The following is a 22,139-nucleotide window of genomic DNA, read 5'->3' as shown; positions in this document are numbered from 1 at the left end:
TTGTGATATTTAAAAAGTTGGAGAGACATCGTTTCTGGGTAACTAGTCATTTTATTAATAATGTTAGCATTTTATTAGGAAAAGAGGTCAGTGGTACCCCTCATGGTGGTAGGCTGGAAGATTATATACTCTTGGAAGAGTGGCAATCAACTCTGATTGTAACAATTAATGAGAAAATGAATATTATAATGATATGTGGGTTTATTCTAATGAGGGTCCTGGGGAAGATGACTTGAATCACTCAAATCTTGGTCAAAGAGATTTATCAATTTCTATACCACCTGTCTGACAAAAGGGAGAATCCACATTTTTCCAGAGTAAGCACAATGAGCAGGAATCCATCCATTTGCCTAGGCTTAAGAATTTCTTCGACTTTCTTTGATTAGATCTTAGCTTGGATAAGTCTTTGCTCAAGATTTCCCACACTAGTTGATTTCTGGATGAGGAGATATAAGAAGGGAAAACTGTTGTTCTAATTCAGTAATAAGTTACTATATATAATAGAGAAAAAATCATTTCTCTCATTGCTTAATTTAGAAATGGTAACCCGTCTAAAGTAGCATACTAACATGGGATAGTTGCTAGGGCAATGACCTTGGAGTCAGGAAGACCTGGGTATAAATTCAGCCTCTTCGATACTTAGTTGGGTGTCCCTCTAGACAAGTCACTTAATCTCTCTGATCCTGTTTCCTCATCTGTAAAATGAAGCAGGATGGGGGTGGCTAGGTTGGGCAGTGGATAGAGCACCAGCCCTGGAGTCAGGAGGACCTGAGTTCAAATCCGGCCTCAGACACTTAACACTTACTAGCTGTGTGACCCTGGGCAAGTCACTTAACCCCAATTGCCTCACTAAAAAAAAAAAATTAAAAAAAAAATGAAGCAGGATGGACTTCATGGTCTCTTCATGGTCCTTTCCAGCTCAAAATCAAAGATTCTGGGATCTAGTAAGGCTCTTATGCTTTATTGGTGTTGTTTTGATACACTAAAACACTATAGTATTTAGGAAACACTAAGTCCGATCCTTTGAGTATTTTCTGTGTGTGTGTGTGTGTGTGTGTGTGTGTGTGTGTGTGTGTGTGTTTTGTATCTGTTAGTCTCACTTTTGGTCCAATTTAAATCCTAATTTACTTGTTTGTTGTAGATTTTAAAGATATCCTAAACAAAGGTCTGACTTCTGACAGTAGAGTAACCAGGACATTAAAGGCTTTGCAGACCCAGCCTTTTCTCCCCTTTTCCAGGAGTGGAGGCAAGAATGAAGTACATATGCGTCACTTCTGGGGTTGGAGGTGTGCTGAATTATTTCACTGTCAAAAAAACTGTATCCTTTTCCCTCTGTTGGGCTAGTTTGTCTACAGCTGTTTCATTTTGATTGATTTCCCCATTGTTTTTCTGACATTTGGAAACTTAGTCAGAAACACTAAAGCTGTTCATTTACAAAAGGCAATCAGATTTTAAATGTCTGAAAACTCAAGTCATCACAGTGATTCTGACCCCCATAGTTAGAATGGCATTTTATCCCAACAAGCTTTATTTTTAGCAAAGAATAGCTTCATCTTTGCGGAGGAGGCTCTCTTCTTAGAGGTTCCCATCCTTGACCTCTTCCTGCCATTTGGGGGGTATTTTTGAAGATGGTGTGTGCAACTAAATAGAGGTCTCTTTGATCCTTCTTCCATCTGCTCCTTAGGAGAACTGAACTCTCCATAAAGTACTTTTTGAGGCTTGTCAAGGATCACACTACAGGAATTGAACCCAGGTTTTCTTGACTCCCAAGTCATAGCAATATAGGAGTATAGATTTAGAATTGGGGAGAGTCCTTGGAGAACACTGAGTTCAACCCCCTCCTTTTTTACAGATGAGGAAACCGAGGCACAGAAGGTTAAGTGGCTTGTCCCCAGTCAGTTAGTGTCAGAAATGGGATTTGAATGAAAGTCGTCTGAAATCCTAGGACAGCACTCTGTCCACTTATGTCTTGTTGCCTTCGGTTCCCCTCTGCCTCAGTTTCCAAGCTAAGCCTTCTCCCCCTTTGGGAATAACAATAGCTAGCATCCACATAACACTTTAAGATTTTACAAAGGACTTTACAAATATTATCTCCTTTTATCCTTATAACCTTATTACAGATGAAGAAACAGAGGCACAGAGAAGTTAAATGACTTTTCCGGTTTCACCCAGCTAATTAGTGTATGAAGTCAAATTTGAACAGGGGTCTTTTTTGACTCCATGGCATACACAGCATTATAGGTATTCAGATCTGGAACTCAAAGGGTCGTTGGAAGTCAACCAACCTCCTCTTACAAATGAGGAAACTGAAGCATAGTGTTAAGTGACTTGTTTAGTCACACAACTAGTGAGTCTATGAAGTCATATTTTTTTTTCCCATTATCATTACTCTAAGCCCCATAGCATCATAGGAACTCAGTTTTAGAACTCGAAGGAAATTACTGAGTTCATTCTTCTTTTACAAATTGGAAACTGAGGCGCAATGTTACATAACTTGGGCCAGTCTCAATTCAATTCAACTCAATAAACATTTATTAAGTGACTACTATGTACCAGGCACTGTGCTAAGGCTCTGAGGATACAAAAAGTCAGACAGTCCCTGTTCTCTGGGAACTCACAATCTATTGGGTCACACAGCTAGGAAGTGTATGATTAGGCCTTTCTGACTCAGGTCCTGCGCTAACCATTGAATCACCTGGCTCCCCGCGCTGTTTCTCCCACGCTCCCCGGGGAGCATCCTGCCCCTCACTTCAGGAGCGCTCATTCGGTTGGAGAGCAGAGCGGAGGACCCGAGTCTCTCACCCCGCTCTTTCCGGAAAGTGCCGAACGCCGCCTCCCTCCCCCTCGCTCGGCCGTTTCCGGCCCAGAGCACTTCGGCAAATCCCGCCGCCCCCCGTCGGAAATGGCCGACGTCCGGGCGGCCGGCAGGGGGAGCGAGGGATCCGGCGCGGCCTGGGACGTAGGTAAGCGGGAGGCGGTGAGAGCCGGCTTTTGGGAACCCGAGCTGTGCGCAGGCGGCAGCGGCTCTTGCCTGGGCTTGGGAACCGGCGGAGCTCCGAGCTCCGGGCGGCGGCGCGGCGGGAACGGGAGTTCTCCGGAGCCGGAGGCTATGGGCCAATGGCCCCGGCTGGAGGCCCCGAATCCTCCCTCGGTCCGCGGTGACGAACTTCGGGGCGCCGAAGGTAGGGGGGCGGACGGGACCATGTATTGTGCTGGGGGGGGGGGCGGAGAGCGGCGCGCGAGATCCGCGGAGCCCCAGCGGGGAAGGCGGCTGCTGCCGCCGCCGCTGCCGCCGAGCCCGGGCCGGCAGCCTCCTCCGACCGGGCCTGCTCCCGAGCCTCGCGGGCCCGAGGAGGACACGGGGGGGTGGACCGGCCTGCGGTGCCTCCCAATCCCCGCCCCACCCCTCCGAGCCCGAGTTGGGTCGTTCGAAAGGTTCCCCCCTCCCCCCGCAGCCCTCGCCCTGTCCAGCTGCTGCCGCTGCTGCCCGGGAAAGCGCCCCCCACCCCCGTGCGGATCCAGCCGCGTTCCTCCAGCATCCTCCCCGCTGGGAAGGGACAGCGCTGGACCGCCCTCCCATGCCTCCTTCCAGTGCATGCAGTGTCTTCTCAGCCCCGCCGTCTCGCTCTGCCTTCAGACACCCATTCTCCTCTCAAGCTGCTGCATTTCTGCTGCTTCTTTCCCACCTTTCTTTCTCCTTCTAAGGGAGGCGGGGGCATTGGAAGCCTGACCTTGTCTCTCCACTGAATGATGGGCATCGTTCCTACCACCACTTCCTGTCCTGGGGTCCCCGGGCTGCTCCCTGATAGCTAGGGGCTGAGCTCCTGCTTGCTCTGGTGTTTATAGCCACGGGCCGGTTCCTGGGAAAGGGTGTGGGAGGAGAGTGGAGGAGTAATCACTCAATAAACATTTGGTAAGCGAAGCGCCTACTATGCACCGGACGCGCGCTGGGGATACAAAGAAAGGTTAAAACAAAAACGGCAGTCCCTCCTCTCTAGGAGTTCACAGTCTAGTGGGGGTGACCACATGCAAACAATTAATGTGCAAACAAGCCATACACAGGATCAATCGAAAGTAATCATCAGAGAGAAGGCAGTAGGATTAAGAGAGATCGGGAAAGGCTTCCTGTAGTAAAATGGGATTTAGCGGGGGACTTTGAAGGAAGGTGGAGGAAGGAGGGGGGGAGATTGCTTCTCACTGTGGTTGGAAAGAAGCTGCAGCAGGCTGGTGGTCACTGTGTAGGTCTTAGTCAGGCTCTCTGTTGTTCCACTGAGGATTGCAGCCAACATTGGAAATCCATTGCCCATTGGAGGTCAGTCAGGGATACTGGGCTGCAGATGGATGCGGGGTATTTTTCTTTCCCAGCTCATGTTCCCCCTTTTCGCTGGTGGCCCAGTTTGAGTTTAGCTATTGGAAAACTAGAATTATTGTGTTTCTTCTCTCACCTGGTTCTGTGGTTTGTTTTGTTTTAACATTCCAAGAGATAGTGAGCCCATTTTGCGAGGTCCTCAGATGCTTCTTGATAGATATGCTTACCTTTTTCTTCTTCAGGGGAAAGAAGAAACACCTAAAAGCTTATCCTTTTTTTTTAAGGTGGGTGATTTACTTGGGGAAATTCTTCAGCTGTTCTTTTTCCCTTTTGTCTTATTTTTTTTCCTCCTCTTTACTTCCCATGTAATTTTAAAGGCTTGGCTCCCCAGTCTGTTTATTTGTGTATATGGAGTCCATGGTGACCATTTCCACTTTTTGCTGGAGCAATTAAATTTTGCATAAATTTACCACTACCTCTTGTTTTCTAATCTGAGATGCCTGGGGCCACTAGGGATTGAGGAGAATGATTGGTTTAGTTACTGCTCCTTTCTGTAGTCATCTTTAGAACTAAAAGGGACCTTGAAGATGGTCTTGTCTTTCCTTTCGAGTTTATACATAGGGAAACTGAGGCCTACAGAGGGGGAATTGACTTGCCTAGAGTTAGAGAGCTGGAAGGTTTTAAGACTAGAACCCCTGTCTTGACTCCTAGTCTAGTACTTTCTGCTACATTATGCTGCCTCACTGGGGAGCTTTCCTCGAAATCACACCAAATGCAGCAGTGGTTTGTGCTTCAGTAGAACAGAAGAATCTTCAGGCACCAGCACCCTCTGCATTGGTCAAGGCACTTTCAGTTATAGGCAAGACACACAGGTGAATTCATTATTAAGAATTCTGAGTTAGGCATCAAAAGAGATCTAGGAGCATTCTTAGAGAGTTGAGTATAATCCTTTTTTCAAGTAGAGATTGATACGATGTTAATGCTGGAAGGGATCTTAGAAATCACCTAGGCCGGCCCTCTTTTCTTATAGAGGAGGAGGCTTAGGAGTGGAGGGGTGAACTGACTTGCCTACTGTCACAAGTTGGTAGACATGCCTGCTGATCACTCCTCTCTGAGCCTGTACCCCTTTCATGTGCCAGGGCTTTACTGTGGAGGTTGGAAGCATATATGTGGTGACTAGATTCTTAATAAATTAAATGCTTTATAGTTTTAAGTGCTTTATAGTTTTCTCATTCAACCCTAACTGGGTGAATAGAGCAAGTATTGTTATTTTAAGTCTCAATGAGCTAATGTATGTAAAGTGCCCTGAAATTCTTAAAGTGCTATCAAAATGTAAGTTGTTATGTCAGTTTTGCAGATAAGGAAATTGGCTCAGAGGGGGTTAAATCGCTTGCCCACCTTCACCTAGTAAGTGAAATAGCCAGAAGTAGAATCAAGGTCTTGTCATGGCAAGCCTAGTGCTATTTTTTCTTGCTACACCCTACACCCGCTTATGTTGCCTTCATCATACTATACTAGCTTTCAAGATCACAGTTCAGTTAGAAGATTTTTTTTCTTTCCGTATATTTATTAATTCTCTTTCCTTTTTTTAAAAATAATTGTCCCCTCCAATTCAATCCTTCTTTGTAATGAATGAGTAGAGTTAAGCAGAACAAATCTATACATTGCCCATGTCTGAAAATTATTGGTACAGTTTGACATTTTTTCACGTAAGTTTTCTTTTAAAGAAAAGCAATCAACATGAAATTTTAAGTTGATTTGTGTTTTTGAGGACCATTTTTGTCTTTTCGCTATTCTCCTGTTTGTAAAGAACCTAAAAGATCTCAACAGACTGGAACAATAGACAGAATCTAACCAGATAAAATTTAATAGGGAGATAGTCAACTTCACAGTTAACAGGATGAGAAAGCTAGGGCTAGAAAACAACGGACCTGACAACTGTGTGACATAGCATCCCCAGATGCTCATGGGATCTCAGGCTGCATTCATAGAAGCATTGTATGTAGAATAAGTCAGGTTAAAGTCTTCATATATTCTGTTAGGTCTGAGAGCCACATTTTTTTTTTTTTTTTAGTGAGGCAATTGGGGTTAAGTGACTTGCCCAGGGTCACACAGCTAGTAAGTGTTAAGTGTCTGAGACTGGATTTGAACTCAGGTACTCCTGACTCCAGGGCCGGTGCTCTATCCACTGCGCCCTCTAGCTGCCCCCTGAGAGCCACATTTTAAGCAAGATATTGACCAGCCTGAACAAGTCCAGAGGATCATAGGATTGGGGATTTAGAGCTGCAAGGTACCTTAGAAGACATCTAGATCATTTCTGTCATTTACAGAGGACAGAACTAAAGCCCAGAGAGAAGTGACCTGCTCAAAGTCACAAACAGAGAGGCAGAGCTGTGATTTAAACTGAGGTCCTTTGACTTCCAATCCATCGCTCTACTGCACCAAACTAAAAACCCTTCCAGCAGGATAGGGTTTTGTGGGGGAAGGGAGGAAAAAGGGGAGGCAAAGCACTTGTGTGTGTGTGTGTGTGTGTGTGTGTGTGTGTGTGTGTGTGTGTGTGTGAGAGAGGCAATTGGGGTTAAGTGACTTGCCCAGGGTCACACAGCTAGTAAGTGTTAAGTGTCTGAGGCCAGATTTGAACTCAGGTCCTCCTGACTCCAGGGCTGGTGCTTTATCCACTTTGCCACCTAGCCGCCCCTGGCAAAGCACTTTTTAATTCTGAACTTAAACACTAAGAAAAGAACATTTGTATACCTAGAGCAGAACACACACACAAAAAGATTCTGTATGAAACTCTGTGTCTCCATTTCTTACTGTTCAGTTTTTAAAAAGTATGTGTGTATACACATGCTTTCAAAACTGCCTTGCTTGTTTGTGCTTTCTTTTGTATTCCCTCTGTTCTCTGCTATGCATTTTTAAAAAATGTTCCGAGGTCCTCTCTTTTTTTAAGCATCACTATTGCCCCCACACACACTTAAAAATGGGACCAAAAAAAAAAAAGGAAAAACCCTTGTAAACAAATAAGCATAGTCCCTCAAAATGAATCTATAAAGTTGGCATGTCCAAAAATGTGTGTCTCTTTCTGTTCCTTCTACCCATCACCTCTGTGTCTAGAGGGTTGAGGATGATGGACCAGGGTTGTAAAGGGAAGTGAAACCATGCCCTATTAGGATTATTTGAAGGGGGTGGTTTGTCTGAAGAAGCTGTCTTCAAATATTGAGAGGCTATCCTGAGGAAGAGGTAGAGGGATTACCTTTGTCTTATTTTTCCATAGAGGACAAAGCTGGAACTGATAGGTGCAAGTCCAGAGAGGCAGATTTCAATTCTGTGTAGAAAAAAAATCAATGACAACTACTTAGCAGCTATAACTGTTCCAAAATAGGATATCTTCAGGACAGTAGTAAAAGTTCCCTGTCTTTAGAGAAACTCAAGGTATGGTAGGATGACCATTTTCTTGTTAGTATTGTAGAAAGGATTCCTGCATCGACACAATGACCCCTTCTGAACAAAGATCCTGTCATTGTAGGTGTTGAATAAACTTTTGTGAACTACCCTGGGAACTTCATTACCAAGTATATGAAAAGGTACTTTTCCTCTTGTAAACGAATATTTGAAAGGTGACAGAAATTCAGGACTGCCTGGCTTTTTTGTGTGTGTTTATGTGGTTTTTTTTAGTTTACTAGTAAAAGTTCCTTTGACAATCTACAACCTTATCTCTGATTTTCCTAGCCTTCAGTAATTATACACAGATGTGTTAATGGATGGATGTGATATTTATTCGTAGTGGAATAGGTCTGGCTTCACAGTATACAGTGAATAGAACTAGCTGGGCCCAGGAGAGTATGCGGATTCAGGAAGGATAGACCTTTGTCCATTTCCAGATGGGCCATTCTTTTACACTTTTCCCCTGTTATCCCAAAATATCTTTGGTGGTAGTAGTAGATTGAGGAGAAAAAGAATTCCCCCTCTCAACCCCATGGCCATTTTAATCTCTTAAATAAGAACAGAGGCTAGTATGTGTTAGGGGACAGCTCTGTTCTATTTTGTTCTCTCTTCCTGGAGATTTGTATTATAGTGTAAAATGGAGCAGATTTCTAATGTAGCAAGATGCTTTGCTAAAGCATAGCTGAAGAATATTCTAGGGGGGTTATGTTAGGACTGTAGGCTCTGTCTCTCTTTTCTCTAAGCCATGTAAGCCATTTTCCATCTTCTGTGGTGTGTAACCTTGGAACTATCAGTTCAAACCCAAATGCCCTATCTTTTGTATGTTTTTCTCCTTAACTGTGATTGGTACTTTGTAAACAGGTCAATAATATTTATTAATCATTAACTTCTAGTTGCTTCTTTATGGATTATTTTTTACTTTTTTACTTCAATTATTATCATCTACTGTGCTTGGCAAGTATAGCTTAATATATGATTTTTAAAAAATATTCATTTATCTACTCATTTCCTTTGCTAATACACTTGGGCATGTATCCATTATAGTTTGCCAAGGCACAAATATATTTGTTTTCTTCTTTGAGTGTGTGCCTATGTATGTTCAGGGGTAATGTAATAATCTGGTGCCCAGTAGCCTGCATATAGGTCAGTAGTAACTGGAAAGGCTTATTGGGACCAAGCTGCCTAAATGGGCATTCATGGTACTCAATCCTGAACTGTTTTTGAGGACAGAATATGCTCAAAATAGGATGCTCATGGTTCCTAATGTTCCCATTTAGACTTGCAAGCCTATAATATTACCAGAACTTCCCATATTTATCCCATGATTTGGGGGAATAGGTCAGAACTCTGGTAGCATAGTAGTATTGTGGCAATTAATGGTGTACTATAGAGAGAGGTTTAGTAGCTTACAACTATAAATTTGGATTGGGAATAATAGTGAATTCAGTAGTGGCTGTCTTCTGAGAGATGTTCAATTTGGAGCAATCTGTGAATTTAAATTTGAATATTTATTGAGTACCATCTATATGCCTATCAGGGTTAGGGGTTAGACACTGGGACATATGAGTAAGCATATGTGCCTTAATGAGTAGCTTTGTAAACCAGGTAATACCTTATTTTTTAAACATTAAAAAGGAAATCATGTATATCAATTAATGAGATTATCTGGATAATTGAAGGATAATACCATTGGATGATGAGAGAGCACACGCTCTTTTTTTAAACAAAATTATTTATTTTTAACATTTTTTCTATTTAAATTTTGAATTCCAAATTTTCTCCCTCCCACCTCTCCCCACCCACTGAGAAGGCAAATAATATATCAATTAGACATGTGAAAATGTGAAATCATGCAGAACATTTCCATGTTATCCATATTGCAAAAAAAAAAAGCAAGAAAAATAAAGTGAGAAAATTATACTTAAGTTTGCACTAGAGTCCATCAGTATTCTTTCTGGAGGTGGATAGCATTTTTCATCATTAATCCTCTGGAATTGTTTTGGATCATTGTATGCACCGCAGTAGCAAGTCTTTCACAGTTGATCATCATTACAACGTTGATCTCCCAGTTCTTCTCATTTCTTTTTTCTTCCCCCAGTTCTTCTCACTTCCCTTTGCATCAGTTTATACAGGTCTTGCCATGTTTTTCTGAAACCACCCCCTTGTCATTTCCCACAGCACAGTAGTACACCATTACAATCATATTCCATAACTTGTTCAGCCATTCTCCAATTGATGTATATCCTCTCAATTTCTTATTCTTTGTCACAACAAATACTTTTGTACATATAGGTCCTTTTCCTTCTTTGATCTTTTTGGGGTTCAGACCTGGATCAAAGGTATGCACAGTTTTAGAGCCCTTTGGGCATAGTTCTAGATTGTTCTCTAGAATGGTTGGCCCAGTTTACTACTCTACCATCAATTCAATAATGTACCTACTTTCCCTAGTCCCCTCTAGCATTTGTCATTTCTAATAGGTGTGAAGTGGTACCTCAGAGTTGTTTTAATTTGCCTTTCTCTAATCAGTAGTGATTTAGGGCATTTAAAAAATGACAAATATAGCTTTGGTTTTTTTTTTCTGAAAACTGCTTCTTTATATCCTTTGACCATTTATTTATCAATCGGGGAATGGCTCTTATTTTTATAAAGTTGATTTAAGTTCCATATATATTTGAGAAATGAGACCTTTATCAGAGAAACTTGCTGTAAAATTTTTTGATATTACTTCATTTTCCATGGTACCTTTTAGCAAATGTAGTTTCCCTTATTATCTCTTTCAGTTAGGTCTATTTTTGCTTTTGTTTTGTCTGAGATCATGATTGCTACCCCTGCTGCCTTCTTCACTTTAGCTTAAGCATAATAGACTCTGCTCTAGTCCTTCATTTCTTTTTGTTTGTTTGTTTTTTGGGCAATAAGGGTTAAGTGACTTGCCCAGGATCACACAGCTAGTAAGTGTCAAGTGTCTAAGGCAAGATTTGAACTCAGGTCCTCCTGAATCCAGGACTGGTGCTTTATCCACTGCACCACCTAGCTGCTCCTCCTAGCCCTTCATTTCAACTCTGTGTGTCTTTCTGGCCCAAGTGTGTCTCATGTACACAGCATGGTATTGGATCCTGGTTTCCAATATATTCTGCTATCTACTTCCATTCTGAGTTAGCTCATCCCATTCACATTCATGGTTATGATCACTTACTGTGCATTTCCCTCCACCCTGTTTTCTTCTGTTTATCCTCTTCTCTCTTTATCCTGTCTCTCCTCAATAGACTTTTTTTTTTTGGTGGGGCAGTGAAGGTTAAGTGACTTACCCAAGGTCACAGAGCTAGTAAGTGTCAAGTGTCTGAGGCTGGATTTGAACTCAAGCCCTCCTGAATCTAGGGTCAATGCTTTATCCACTGTACCACCTAGCTGCCCCCTCAATAGTCAATCTTGCTTCTGACCATCCCCCCCCATCCACCCTCTCCTTTATAATCTTCCCCCACTCCCAATTTCTCTTATCCCCTTCCCTTCCTATCTCCCTGTTGGGTAAGTTAGGTGTCTATAGACTCAACTGAGTGAGTTTGTGTGTGTATATATATATTCATCCCAAGTCTGTTGAGAGTGAGGTTCAAGCATTGTTTGCCACCCCTTTCACTTCCTCCTCCACTGTAAAAGCTCTTCCTTGAATATCTCTTTTATGTGAGAAAAATTTCCCTATTCTACCTCTCCCTTCCCCCTTCTCCCAGTGCATCCCTCTTTCTCCATTTTTTTTGGAGATCATCCCAATATAATTGACCTGTACCCTTTATCTAAATAAACTCCTTTTAACTGCTCTAATAATGATAAAATTCTTAGGAGTTACATGTATCATCTTCCCAGATAGGAATATAAAATTTCATTTCATTGAGTGTTTTATTATTACTCTTTCATGTTTTCCTTTTTATTCTTTTCTTGAATCTTATGTCAAATTTTCTATTCAGCTCTGGTCTTTTTATCAGGAATGCTTGAAAGTCTTCTATTTCATTAAATATCCATTTTTCCCCTGAAGGATTATGCTCAGTTTTTGCTGGGTCATCTACAAGAAAATAAATCAAAACAAAACTGATCCTCTAATCTGCCATCTTGCCTGAGAGCATGCTCTCATAATATAATCAGGCGTATACGTATTTCCTGGGAGTCCCTGTCTGCTATTGAGCACACAGTTCCCTCAGGACTGAGACACTTGGTTGTATATCTTTAATGGAAGTTATTCCTGCCCCTCCTTCCCACTAAAAATAGATGTGCCCTAAGAGGCCTTGTCTGCTAGTTGGAACATGGTTTTTTTCAAGGCTAAGCCTTCTTGTAAGTTGTTGCCTTGATGTTAAGGGTTACCACCACTTCTAAGAATAGAAATTCCCCAGGAGGCTTTGACTACTTTTAGGCACACAGTTCCTGTGGAACTAGACCCTCTTAGAAAGTCATAGTCTGAATATTAGCAATTATTCCTCTGTAAGAATTCCCTGGTCTTAGGGTAAGTTTGTAGCCCTGGGGTCACAGTGGTTTGTTCCTTTACCTTCTAGAAATATTTTCCCTTTTAAACTGCTCTTGCTATTTAGTGTAGTACATGAATCCCTTGGAGTATATATTGTGGCAGAAAGTGAAATTTTAGTGTTCTAGCTTAACTTTCCTAAAAGCTAATTGTTAAAAATATCATCAATGCAGTTTAGGTGACAAAGTGGCTAAAACATTGGACCTAGAGACTTGAATTCAAATCCAGCCTCAGATACTTCCTAGAAGTGTGACTCTGAGCTGTCTCAGTTTCCTCAACTATAAAATGGAGATCATAATAGCCCTTAGCTCCTAAGAAGTTGTCAGGATAAAATGATATAATATTTGTAAAGCAACCTGCTTTACAAAGCATTTTGCAAACCTTAAAGCACTATGGAAACACTATCGTTATTAAGTGCTAGTTATTTTTACCACACTCGTTTCTGTGTATACCACCAATATCCAGCAAACCTTAAGTAACAAAAGAAAACAATTAAGTCAAATAACAGCCAGAATGACTTTCTTGACAGTATATTCAGCATTCCACAACCATATTTTTTCATGTCTCTAAGGGAGGGGTGCATTTCATCTTCTCTTGTGCCTGATGTGCTTATTGGCTTATCTTTTGTTTGGCTGTATCAAAATGAGAATTAGCCTTTATCTATCATTAATAGGTATTTATTTTAGCTTGTATATAAAATACTCCTTCCCCCCCCCCCCACCTTCTTGGCCAGCACGATCATCAGAATCCCCTTTTATTTTTCCTTCCATCTATGGTGTCTGCATTTTCCTTTATCTTGTGGCATTCTCAGATGTGCACAGTCTTTTTTTTTTAGTCATAAAAGTATTTTATTATTTTCCAGTTACATGTAAAGATAGTTTTCAAGATTTGTTTTTATAAGACTTTGAGTTCCAAAATTTTCTCCCTCCCTCTGTTCCCTTCCCCCTCCCCAAGACAGAAAGCAATCTGATATAGGTTATATATGTATGATCACATTAAACATATTTCTGCATTAGTCAAGAATCAGAACAAAAGGAAAAAACTTCAAAAAAGTAGAAACGGTATGGTTCAATCTGAATTCAGATTCCACAGTTCTTTTTTCTGGGCGTGGAGAGCATTTTCCATCATGAGTTCTTTGGAATTGTCTTGCTGAGAAGAGCTAAGTCTGTCACAGTTGATCATCACACAGTGTTGCTGTTACTGTGCTCAATGTTCTCCTGGTTCTAGATGTACATAGTCTTGAAATCTATCATGTTCCCTTTTTATTTCTATGCTTCTCTAAACCTGGTACTCATTCTCCTTTAATCACTATTAATGGGTAGCATCCCTCTTTGTCTTTCCTTTCTCTTGGATTGACTATTTAGAACTTAAGCTTTAAAGGCTCACCACTATTGCACTGAGCCTATAGCTGTTGTTGTTTGTTCTTTGTTGTTTTTGTTTGTTTTTTGGTGAGGCAGTTGGGGTTAAGTGATTTGCCCAGGGTCACATAGCTAGTAAGTGTTAAGTGTCTGAGGTCGGATTTGAACTCAGGTCCTCCTAAATCCAGGGCCGGTGCTCTATCCACTGCGCCACCTAGCTGCCCTTGTCCTCTGTTTTTGAAGAGGACATCTGGAGGTGATCGACTTGCAATGAATTGGATTTAATCGAGTGAGGGCTTTGCAAAGTCACCAGCCTCACTCTTTCCTCCAGAGCCATCAGGGTCCAGGGCAAGATAAATATCAGGACAACTGGAGATGGACCCAGATGTTTTAAGGCTATTGGGGTTAAGTGACTTGTCCAGTTTCACACAGCTAGTACCTGAGGAGAGATTTGAATTCAGGTCCTCCCAACTCCAGGGCCAGTGCTCTATCCATTGCACCACCTGGAGCCATAAACATAACAACTGAAGCACTGAAACATTTTTTTTGATCCTTTTAATAGAAATAATTCTAGACTTCTGTGTCTTAAGTAAGCAAAATGTGCTGAACATAGTATAATCTTTTTTTAATTTAAGATTACTATTCTGATCAGGCCTTATGTAGTAAGTGAACTGTGAAGAAAGCTAGGGATTCTAAAAGGTAAGGTGAGTCAGAAGTGCATTCGAGGTATAAAGGACAGAGAGATGGGAGATGGAAGAATATGTATGATTGGCAACAGGGAGGCCAATTTGGCTAGACCATAGAGTTGGGAGGGTAGGGAATTAATGTAGAGTAAGCCTGGAAAGACATGGTGAATATAATATACCAAAGAGTCACAGACAGAAAGAAAGGACTCAGTACAAAAATATTTATAGTAGCATTTTTTTATATTAGCAAATAGCAGGAAACAAAGAGAGTGCCCATCAACTGGGGAGTAGTTGAACATATTTATATGTGGATGTAATGGAATATTATTTCCTGACAAGAAACCATGCCTATGAAGCACTCAGAGAAACTTGGGAAGACATGTATCAACTGATGCAGAATAAAATAAACAGAACTAAGAGCAATTTTCATGATGACCACAGAGCAACTCTGAAAGATTTCAGAATTCTGGTTAAGCCAGTGGCCAGTGTTACTTCAGGAGACTGATGAAGCTTGTGTCTTGATTCTTGGAAAAGAGGTTATAAACTAAAAGGACAGAATGAGAAATACATTTTCAGATATGGCTATATGTTGATTTTTTTTCCCCCTGGCTACTTATTCATTTTAAGTGTGGCCTTCTCTTGCATGTGAAGTGAGGATTGAGTCAGTGGAAAGGCTCACTTGATCATTGAACGAGTGATGTTATGTTCCAGAAACTTCTAGGTGCTGGGAATACAAGTACAAGGGATGAAATAATCCCTACTGTAACGATTGGAATGACGCCACCTGCTGGAGATTCACTGTAGAAGAGTTCCGCCCATGAAGTGAAGGTCTTTGAGGGCAAGACCAGGAGTCTTTTCTTTGGCATCAGGAAGTGACGTTGGGTAGTGGGAGGAAGAAGGAAGAGACTAGCGCTCTGTCTCGGGCTCTTTCCTGGGGACTCTGGTGGAGAGTGGAGCTAGAAATGCGTTCTCCCTTTAATAGATAGGAATCTAGGCCTTCCTTCTCTCTTTATCAAATTCTTATTCTCTATTATTTCTTTTGTTTTGGGTGCTGTTGTTTTTTTTTTTCTATTTTGAGGTTTTGCATCACTGCTCTGATTCTTTCTCTTGTAACAGGATTAATGCAGAAATAGGATTAATGTTATTATGTGTATATATATGTGTGTGTATATATATATCTATATGTATATGTATAGATATATATAGATATAACCTATATCAGATTACCTGCTGTCTAGGGGAGGGGGGAGGGAGGGGAGGGAGGGAGGGAGAAAAATCTGAAATTGTAAAGCATGTATAAACAAAAGTTGAGAACTATCTATACATGTAACGGAAAAAATAAAATATCTCAAAAAAAAAAAATTCTTATTCTCCTTAATAAATGCCTAAAAGTCTAACTCTTGCTAAAGCTTATAATTTATTGGCGACCACTCACTAGATATTTTAGACAGTTTAGCTAGAATTTTAGCCCTTAACACTACAACTCAGCTTACATTGGGGGGGCGGGGGGCAATGAGGGTTAAGTGACTTGCCCAGGGTCACACAGCCAGTAAGTGTCAAGTGTCTGAGGCCTGATTTGAACTCAAGTACTCCTGAATCCAAGGGCCCGTTCTTTATCCACTGTGCCACCTAGCTGCCCCTTAGCTTACATTTTAAAAGAGGATTCAATAAGTGTGTTAAAAGTATATATAGGGGCAGCTAGATGGCACAGTGAATAGAGCACTGGCCCTGGAGTCAGGAGGACCCAAGTCCAAATCTGACCTCAGACACTTAATACTTACTGGCCGTGTGACCCCGGGCAAGTCACTTAACCCCCATTGCCTCACCAAAAAAAAAAAAAAAAAGCATATATAGAGCACAAATATAAAATTGATGAATATATACACACATAAAGTAGTTAGGGAGTCGGGGGGAAAGCCCTCACAGTGGGGGAATCAGGAAAGGCTTCATGCAGAAGCTGCATCTTAGAGGAAGAGAAAGAGGACACAAAGCAAAAAAAGAAAAGAAAAAAGACAATAACAATACTAAGTCATAAATAACACGTAGACAAAAGCAAAAAGAGCCTCAAAAGGGGTTACTAACAGGACTGTTTTGCTACTACTTTGATAAATTTAATATATACTTAAAAAAACAACCCTAACCATAGTGGAAGTCAGTGTTTTTGTTTAGTCTTATTTTTTTACCCTTTTGTACCATACTGTACCATTTGTCTTTGTTGATCGTTTAAACTAATTAAACAAAAAGTGGACTGGAACTGGATTTTGAAGGTCCTTAAATGCCAAACTAGGGGCAATAGGGAGCCAATCACTGGAACCCAGGAGTGACATGATTCGACTTGTGCTTGAGAAGTAATTACTTTGGCAGCTCGAGATAATCTTTGTGAGTTCCTGTGGCTGAGGAATTCATAAGCTGAAACCAGCCTACTGATGAGTCTAGTCATAGAATCACATAATTTTACATTTGGAAGGGAGCAGAGCAGTGATATAGTCTGGCCCTCACCTGAAAAGGGCCTTTCCTTATTTCTTCTTCCCAAAGCAGTTCATTTATCCTCTGCATAAAATCCTCTAAGGAGGGGGAACCCTCTCCCTTCCGAGGCAATGTTTTCCACTTATGGACATTTCTAATTGTTTCTTCAAGTATAAATTGACCTCTTTTCAATGTCCACCCATTGGGCCTGATTCTATCCTGGAGAACAAAACAACAAATTTGACAATTCTCGAAATACTTGAATGTGAGCTGCCTATCTGAGGGCATGGGAGTCATGGTTAGAGTTGCAGATTTGAATCAGAAAGACCTGGGCTCAGACCCTAGATATGTGACCCTGGATAGGCCACTCACTCTCCCTATGCTTCAATTTCCTATTTGTAAAATGAAGAGGGTTGGACCTCATGGCTTTGTAGCTTCCTTCTAGCTCTAAATATATGAATTTATGATCTTCTTTAGCCTGTAAATCCCCAGTACGGTCAATTGGCCCCTTCTACCAACCTGCTCACCTTCCCCTGCACATTGTCTAGTTTACTGATGTCATTTCAAAACTGTGGAACAGAACACAGTGCTCCATGTGTGGTCTGATTGGGCACATCAGAGGTAACATTGACTGGAGCCCTTCCTGCACATCATGGCTCTTTAAATGTGGCCCAAGAACACATGAGCTGCCACGTCATACTCCTGATTCCCATTGAGCTTGTAGTTCACCAAAACCTCCAGATCTTTTTCATAACTGCTGTTTAAACATGCCTCCTTCAAGTCATAATTGTGAAGTTGATTTTTTAAACTCAAGCCGTCTGGTTCTTGGATGAGAGACAAACCATCTGTTGCCAATCCCACATTATGGCAGCCTTTCCAACGTGATAGAACCTGTCACAGCTCGTACTATGTTGATCTAGCATTAAGAACCTAGGGTCACCTCCCTGACAGAGTGAGGCAACAAGAAGAGAATACCAGAGAACCATCATGTGGAATCCTAAGATGATAGTTGGTTTTCCTCTCCTTTGCTGCTTTCTCATAAAAGTGAAATATGGAATTTGAGGTTGTGTGACCTTCTGGACAGTCTACCAAAATAATTATCAACTAAAATTGTATGTGAAACATTGTCATTTATTTTTATGATAATTCTGTCGAAGACCACTGGAGTATTATCTTCACAACTGTGTACATATCTTTGGCTCTTCTTACAGTGTCAGTGTTTTCAGTTTTGTTTTGTTTTTTCTCGTTTTCTTGGTTTGCTGAGTTGCTAAATAATTGAAGCTGGGTGCTTGACAATCAAAGTTAGTTACATTTATAGTTATTTCTCTGTGTTTCTAGAAAGATCATGTGTGCTTTTATGTTTTGGTATATATTGCAATGGGATCGTGTGTATGCTTATATTTTGGTACATATTGCAATGGGAAAGCATTTCTCCCCCTTCAATTTAGGGCCCACGGAAGCATTGTCAGTTGATAGCCATGTAGAAGGGCATCTTAAACCTAACTTACAATTATTTTGGGATTGTTATAAGCAAAATATAAAATGTTAAGCTCAACAAATGTTAATACTAAGAAAAGGGACCCATGACTTTATTCAATAAATTCAGCAGATTAAATGGAACTGAAGTATCTATATTTTAATTGTTGATCCAGTACAAATTCCCTGGCCTGGCATTCAAGGCTGTTCCTGATCTCATTCCCACTCCTTTTTCTGATTTTTATCTAATCCTGTTCGCCACTTGAATCTCCTGTTTTAGGCCATACTGATTTACTCCCTGTCTCCAAACATACCTTTTTCATTTCCTCCTCTGTGTGTTGTTCCTCCTAAAGGGAACGCCTTCACCACCTCTTCTCAGTCTATCCAGATACTGCCAACATTTCAAGTCTTAGGGTGATGACATGATTTGTTATGCAAGTTAAATCCTGTTCCAGAGTACTGAATTCCAGTTTTTATCCCTAGGGCTTTTTTGGGGGGGGGTGATAAAGTCATTGTTAGAAATATTGTTCCTGGTGTATAGAGACCAAGAACAAAATGGAGCAAGTATAGGTATACCCTCCCTAACATTGTTAATTTGTTTGGAGAAAAACATTGCAGGGGGCAAATGTAAGGTTGTTACAGTGGCAGTTCCACAACATTATGGTTAGATTTTATTTAAATTAATTAATAATGTTATCGTAAAGCATTGTTGGTCAGGGTAACATTGTTTTTATTTTTTAAGCTCTTTGAGTTCAGGGTCTTTTCATTTTTGTATTCTTACAGTGTGTAGAATATATTTTGTCACACATTATTTTTAAAATTTAAGTGCTTTATAAATCATAGAGGGCCATATAAATGCTAGCTGTGTTTATTGAATGCCTAATGAAATAGACAACAACTAAATGCCAAATGATGTGATATAATATAGTATCTTTATGATAAATACAGTAGGAGTTGAGAGAGACAGGAAAGATCAGTATGAGATGGAGAAGTTGGAAAACACTTCTAGAGAATAGGACTGCCTTCAGGGGTAGTTAGGGAAAGGGATGAGAGGTCATTTCAGGTGGAAGAAGTCATTGGGCAGGAGTGAGCATGGTACGTGTGGAGGCTGGTGAGGTTTGTTGGACAGAAACAGATGTTGCATATCAAGAAGTAGAGGAAAATAAGATTGCTTCTCTAATCCAGCCACCTCCCTCTCTGCTGTCAAAGTAATCTTCCTAGTGCTTGGATCTAACACTTATCAGTGTTAACTTAACACTTATCAGTCCACAAACCTATGATCTCTGGTGTTAAGTACCAAATCTGGCTCCATTTTACCTTTCCCAGATTATTTTCTATTACTCCCCTTCACATACTTAATGTTTTACCCCCAAGTGGGCTGTTGGCAGTTCTGGGAATTTGACATTCCCTCTCTAAGCTCTTTCCATTCAAAGAAGCTGTTCTTCATGTTTAGAATGGGCACCCTCAAATCAGCTACTCAGAGTCTAGGCTCAGTTCAGGGGCTGCCACCTCTTCTGTGAAGATTTGCATGAAAGACTTCCCCCCTCTTCCCATCCCCCTTCTCCTCTTCCCAGTGTTTTCTGGTAGAACAAAGGATTTCTGAAGAGCTTAGCTGATCTCTTCCCGAGCTCTGGGCTCTCTAGCACTTCCAGTAAACCAGCAGGCATTATATATTCTTCAAATAGCATATAATCAGATACTTATTCCTGAGTTCTAAAAAGATAGATTTTTTTCCCCTCTGACTGCTTGCTGACTTGAATGTCTGTACTTCCATCCATCTTTGGAATCTGAAGAAGTTCTATTATGGGGATGTGTCCATATTCACACAATCTGATTTATTTTTTGGGGGGGGTCTGACCCTCTGACTTTTATTCATGTAGAGAATTAACTCCCAATGTAGAAACCTACTGGGCAGTTCATCTCTGATACTCTCGGAGTAGAAGTTCTTCACACTTTTTTGTGTCATGGATCAGAATATTGTATCTAAAATGCATAAAATAAACTACATAGGCTCATAAAGGGAACCAATTATGTTGAGATACAGCTATCTTTTTTTTTTTTGAAAGTTCATGAACCAGGTTAAGAACCAAGCCCCATCTTAGAGAGTTGCCAAGGGCACTTAGAAGTAAAGTGACTTACCTCCAGTCACACAGCCATTTTGAGTGTGAGGCAATAATTGAACCTCCCTGGCTTTCTGCCTCAGACCAGGTCACCATCCGCTATGACGAGATGATTTTCAACAGTGGGATAATAATGTGTAGCATTTGTGTGGAGCTTTAAGATTTGCAGAGCACTTCACAACAATCCTGGGAAGCTCATGGTATTTCTTTCCCCATTTTATAGTTGAGGAAATGAGGCAGGTGGACTTGCTCAGGGTCATACAGCTAATAAAATGTCTAAGGTTGGATCTGAACTCAGGTCCTTCTGACTCTAGGTCTGGCACTGTATCCACTGGGTCTCCTAGCTGCCTTTGATTTAGTTTCACTCAGGAAAAAAAAAAATTGTGAAAGTGCGCTTTTTAGATTTTTAGATTTTTACAAGCATAACTGAATGACCAGGTAATAAACGGCAGAGATTGTCGATCCTGCTTACTTGTGTAGAACTTAGCCCAGTGCCTTTGACATAGGAAGGTACTTAAAACATGCAAGCTGAATTGACTGAAGAGCAGAGTACAGTGCTGGACAGGGAGCCCAGGGAGGCTGTTACCGATTTGCCTAGCTTTCACACCAAAGCCTCATTACAGAGCTCTTAGTATTCCTTTCATATTGACTGTTGGGGGAGAATAGATGTTAGGTGTTCATGAGTCTATTTACAAATCTGGTTAAGCTCAGTTAAGAGCCTCTCAGAGACCATACTTAGAGGAAGTGGTCAGTAATCCAGAGGAAGTCAAATTGGAAAATGAAATACAAGGTTTCGAAGAAGAAAATAAAGTCATTAGGCTAACCAGGAGAATTTTGAAAGATGCATTTTAACTTCAGGATTAACAGACTGTAGTTAGGACTTGACTCCCCATAGAGTAGCTGGACCCCATGGCCTGTAGGCTAGTCTAAGTTTTTTATGCTTTTGGGGCCAAGAAACAGTGGTATGAGGGCAGAAACTTTAGACTGAGTGGAGACCCTTCTGACCATCATCCTCCAGCTACTCTGTGAGATGTGGGCATGTGACAAGATGCTCTCTAAGGTTTCTTCTGGATATGATCTGTCAATCTTCTGATCTTCTCCCTCCCCACTCAGAATAGGTGTTTAATGAGTATTTTGTAGTTAATGATGATGAGAAAATTCTGAGTGACCTAGCATTGTGGACTTACTGCATGGACTCAGCGAAACTACCAATTGCCTGTGTGCCCTAATTTTGTTGTCAAACCTTAACAGGTCTTGATTATTTCTACAAGGCAGGAGGATAGGTAGATCTTTGTAGAAATAGAGACTCTCACAAGAATATTTAAGAAGAAGTTTGGGATGATTAGAATGCTATAAACTACCAAGACCAGCTGACGTTCCTGTGAGAATTCAAAGGGAAAAGGATGATAAACCATCATATAGAGCCCTGCCCCCCCAAAAAGGGAAGAAGCCTTTTGGTATGTGCTTTTAAACTATTAAGAGTAATGATTGCTTCTTGTACATTAGAAAATTACTTTCACAATATTAGCCTTTCTGAAGTAATGAGTAGTTAAGAGAGACCTTCTAAGAGTGCTTTTTGAAAAACGTGATTTGAAGAAATTTGATAGAATGAGAATACTTGTGTGAAGAGTGTCTAATGGGTTTGTTGGGCATTAGGACCTAGGCTAACTTATAGAAGGCTGAGTTATAAACCTAAATGTCAATTAATTAATTTACAATGATAGTTATTTTTGGCTGGAGAGCTGAGTCTTATCTTGGTAGCTAGAGCTCCTAAGG

General features: G+C 40.9%; 1 protein-coding gene across 3 annotated transcripts in view; it reads left to right on the top strand.

Moving 5' to 3' along the window:
- Positions 1-2,856: 2,856 nt before the first annotated feature.
- The window catches only part of EXTL3 (exostosin like glycosyltransferase 3), a 103,928-nt gene continuing 84,645 nt past the window's right edge, over positions 2,857-22,139 (top strand). The window contains exon 1 of one of the 3 annotated variants that reach the window (XM_043982990.1): positions 2,857-2,963. The gene's annotated coding sequence lies outside the window, so the exon portion shown is untranslated. Of the gene's footprint in view, positions 2,964-3,055; positions 3,183-22,139 lie in introns of those variants that run through there. The other 2 variants (XM_043982989.1, XM_043982992.1) reach the window with 2 other exon arrangements.

The sequence above is a fragment of the Dromiciops gliroides genome, chromosome 2 (genome assembly GCF_019393635.1).
Source record: "Dromiciops gliroides isolate mDroGli1 chromosome 2, mDroGli1.pri, whole genome shotgun sequence".
Lineage (NCBI taxonomy): Eukaryota > Metazoa > Chordata > Mammalia > Microbiotheria > Microbiotheriidae > Dromiciops > Dromiciops gliroides.
Note: the sequence above shows the minus strand (reverse complement) of the source record. Positions and strands in the feature narration are given on the sequence as shown.